This window comes from Orycteropus afer, unplaced genomic scaffold, assembly GCF_000298275.1.
Source record: "Orycteropus afer afer isolate SDZICR_OR568_19922 unplaced genomic scaffold, OryAfe1.0 scaffold00220, whole genome shotgun sequence".
Lineage (NCBI taxonomy): Eukaryota > Metazoa > Chordata > Mammalia > Tubulidentata > Orycteropodidae > Orycteropus > Orycteropus afer.
In genome coordinates this window covers 57,552-61,961 of record NW_006921807.1, presented here as the reverse complement: position 1 = coordinate 61,961, position 4,410 = coordinate 57,552, and the positions used below count along the sequence as shown (strand labels likewise).

The window sequence follows — 4,410 nt, the reverse complement described above, 5'->3', positions numbered from 1 at the left end:
GCTGCTGCATTGTAAATTTTGGTCAATGACATGAGACAAAGTATATGTGAACTGCTGTATGAAAAGTGAATTTACTCTGTAAATCTTCACCCAAATCCTTATTAAAAAAAAAAAAAAAAAATTCTCCTCTTTTGGTTTTTAATGATAATACCTACATTGGCTCTTTCTTTGTCTTCTTTTCAGGATCATCTCTCTCTGCCAGGCCACTAAATGTTACCTCTTTTGCCACTCTAGCCTCTTAAAATCCCTTGCTCTTGAAGGTGCAGTCACATTTGCCTGCCTGCAGTTTCCTGGACACAATCTGCCCTCCCTATCACAGAGTCTTTGCATTTCTATTTCCTTTCCCCAACCTGCAACTCATATATCTAGATCTCAACTCAAATCTTGGTTTTGAAGGGAGTCTTTTCCTGATCATCTATATCAGTCAGGTCCTTGGCAGGAAACAAAGAGCATACTAAAAGGAATAATTTGAAGAAGGTTGGCTGAAGGGACTAATTCTTAATCATGTGGATTAAGGGAATGAATGATGATGAAGCACATAGAGACGAACAACAGTGGAAAGCTATGACCAACCCCAGGCTTAAAGGGGAAAAGTAAGAGAATCTTTACTAAAAGCCACTGACAGAAATGGCCATGGAAATAAGGCCACCTGGCAAGTGCTAAGAACATAGGTAGAGAATACAGCTATTGCAAAATCTAAGCAAGGCATAGAAGGAAAGAAAGAGTAAATACCTCTACCTCCTTCTTCTCTCACCTTCCAAAGACCTGCTAATGCCACTAATTGGCCAACTCTAACCAGAAGCCAGAGAGCAAGGGAGCCTAGGTAATGTGTTCTCTAGAGGTGGACCTCTTCCCTGAATCTTATTCTACTAATTTTCCCACCATACATTTGATCACTATTTGCTACAACCTGGCCTCTACTATTCCAAAAAAATTCACTGCTGTCAACTCAAATTTGACACATAGCAACCCCTCCTTGGGTTTCCGAGGTGTTATCTCAAACCCACCAGCCACTCCTCGGAAGGAAGATGGGGCAATCTACTTCCGTAGTGATACTGCCTCAGAAACCCAAGGAGAGGTCGCTATGAGTCGGGTCTGACTCAACAGCACATAACAACAACAACAACAACAACGTCTCTATGGAAGTAGATTTCCCAGTCTTCCTTCCAAGGAGTGGCTATAAATCAGGCAACTGAATACCCACTAAAGTGTCTCTATCTGTAATATAGATACATATTGCAATATATCTGCAAATCCTCATCCTGTGGAGGAAAAATATCAAGCCTTTTAAAAATTCCGGTCCTTAAAGCCTTGGTGATACGAGGGTCCTCTGGGTCCTCCTACATGGTAACGTAAAAGGATGTATGGATATGTTGTACCAAATCAATTCCAACATTCCCATCTCCAAAAGGCTTTAAACTCCTTTATTTATCAAATATCATGGAAGTTCAAGCATCTTAACCTCTGTTTCTAAAACCACTATCTAATCCAGGCTTCAATTAACCAACCTAGCAGATTATTAATGCCATTCCTAAAGTCCTTGAGTCATCACATTAAATTCTAAATCCTGGCTGAGTACATTTATATTGAATTTATATTGATAAATGCAATTTATTGATATAATCTTACTTAATCTAGCTCTTTTAAATTTTATTCCCACTCTTTCTTCACAGTTCATGTTATACAAATAAACATGATGCTGCAAGTTCTAGAGTGCATACTATTTTCACCTGTAGTAGACATTGCAGTTCTGCATCCTTACTTAGAGTGTTAACTGAAGGATTATAAGAGAAGGATGTCTCATGTCCCTAATATTTAAAATATTGTTGCTGTTTTAAGGCAATTACACGAGGAGCCATGTAGCTAAGTATGGCCATCATAATGGCTTTTATAAAGTGACAATTAGAAACAAAATATCTATCAATAAAATCTAGTTAAATAAATTATGGCATACAAAATAAAAAGGAACTGATATAATTGACAGTGTATTTATATGGAAAGTTGTCCATGACCCAATCTAAATGAAAAAGCAAGTTAACAAATAGCAAATTATTACCACATTTGGCCTTTAGTGTGTTTGTATGTATCTGTGTTAACAGAAAAAAAAAAAAAAAGCTAACACTAGTTATCTGTAGATGGTAGGATTAGACTATTTTCATTTTCTTCTTAGTAACCTTTTGTCCTTTTCTTATAGCTGAATCTATTAAAATAATAATTATATATATAATTACCTCCACAATAATTTTAAAAATTAATGCCTTTTTTTTTTTAACTTCTCCTCTGCTCTGATGATTTCTAAAATCCATACCAGTATTATTATCAATACTCTGTTAAAGTGGAAAATCAAAAATGTATTTCTATAGATGACTTAGTCCTTTTAAAAGTAAAAAACTAAAATAAGGCAAAATGAAAGTACAAATGAAAAACACATAGTCAATATTCAGAAACATACAATGAAAACAGGGTAACAAAGCCTTGGAAATATTAATGAAATTGGTGTATCATGAACAAATGAAAGAAAAATATTTGGGGTGAACATTAGTAAAAAACTCAATTCTAATTGTAAAGATGGTATATAATATTTTGACTTTAGGAACTATACTATGTTATAAATGATGAGAATAATGAGAGTTTCTTCAAAGGAAATAAGTGAAAAATAGTAAAATAGGATGCTATAAACTATAAAGGTACATGATGGAAATTTATCATAAAACATTTTATTTTCACTGAGAAGCAGTTAGAAGACTTTGCAGGATGCAAAATGAAAAACAAATGAGTTAATAAATTGAATTCTTAGAAAAGTATAGTTTTCCTCTACAGATATTGGGAGACTTAAAATATATAGTACATTTCAGTCATCTAGATTTTGATGTCTAGAAATATGAGTGCAAAAATCATTAAGGAAAAAAATGAAAACAATAAATACCTCTTTAAAAAAGAAAAGCAATTAGAACAAAAACAATTCTCCCCCTGAAGTTCACATTGGTCCTGGAAACATATTTTCCAGAATCATACAAAAAAATTCTTTTTTTATTTTTATTTTAAGAGCTTGTTTTACATTCAACATAATGCGTACATTTAGTTTCATTCCCCATTGGCTGTGTCCAACCCTAAACCAGTCTCCTCCCCTCGCTACCCTGCAACCCTCCCCCTGTGCCCCTCATAATTATGCACTCCTGTTTGTCCTGCATTTCCTCGGTTTGAATGTTGGTCCTCTGGTATCCCATGGTCTATTGCTGTAAGAGATGTATTATCATAGAGTATGGGGGTGCGGCATTCTGGGTTGAGTGCTCTGCATGTACATCTTGTTAACCATTGAGCTGAGAGCCCGCTCCTGAGGGTGCGTTTTATTCCTTGGTGCAGAATGTATTCCAGGGCCATAGTATTGGGAGTCTCACCAGATCTCATCTGACCAGTAATTGTGGTCATTATTAAGTTTTTGGATTATGTGCCATGTTTTCCCTCCCACTCTATCTAAGATCGCCAGAATCGATCCTTTCCTGAGTGGTTGGCATTGGTAGCCGGGCACCATCTAGTTCCTCTGGTCTTGAGGGCCATCATGGCCTAGGAATGATTGCTTCTAAATGCACTTTTTTTTTTTTTTCATTCTTCTTCACTTCTGATGCTAGGAGACCATTAGCTGCATCTTAGATGGCTTCTTGAAAGCTTTTAAGACCCCAGTCACTACTCACCAATGTAGGATGTGGAGCAATGCTTTTATGCATTTTGTTGTACCAATTGAGTCTGGTGTCCCCAGTACTATGGTCCTGAAGTAGTAGCTCTATTTGATCTCTCTTCCATAGTGTCTGGATGTCTGTGAGGGATTACTCTGTGTCAGTCTTCTATTGTTTCTGTAAGGGCTGCAAATATTTTGTATCACTAGTGTCTGTGCAAGATTAGCCTCAGCTGAATCTATCCTTGGTCTAGAGTATACCTCTGTTCACTGACCCCCATCTGATCATCTCAGGTGCTTATGTATTTATCTGTATAGCCTAGTATTTGGTGTTAATGGCAATGTGGTATTGTGGACACATTGATTGGTATTATCATTTATCATCTATCTTTTATGTCCCAATGTTGTTATGGTGGTCATATATCCTTCCCATATATCCCTCCCCCTTTCCATGTCAGCATGTAAGCCCCAACTACCCTAAATTAATCCCTCCCCTTCCCTCCCCATCCTGGCAACCTACTAGGGGACTTCCCTTTCCCAAGCAAACCCTTCTCTGTCTTTTTACAGTAATGGGCTCATACAGTACTTGTCCTTCTGCGATTGACTTATTTCACTCAGCATAATGTCCTCGAGGTTCATCCACATTGCAAGATGATTCGTGTATCCTTCATTGTTCTTTTTTTTCTTTGTGATTTGGGTGAAGATTTACAGAGCAAATTCACTTTCCATACAGCAGT

General features: G+C 36.8%; 1 protein-coding gene across 1 annotated transcript in view; it reads right to left on the bottom strand.

Moving 5' to 3' along the window:
- Positions 1-4,410, bottom strand: part of ZBBX (zinc finger B-box domain containing) — a gene marked incomplete at its 5' end in the record, with an annotated part of 98,255 nt that overhangs the window by 78,032 nt on the left and 15,813 nt on the right. The window lies entirely within an intron of this gene.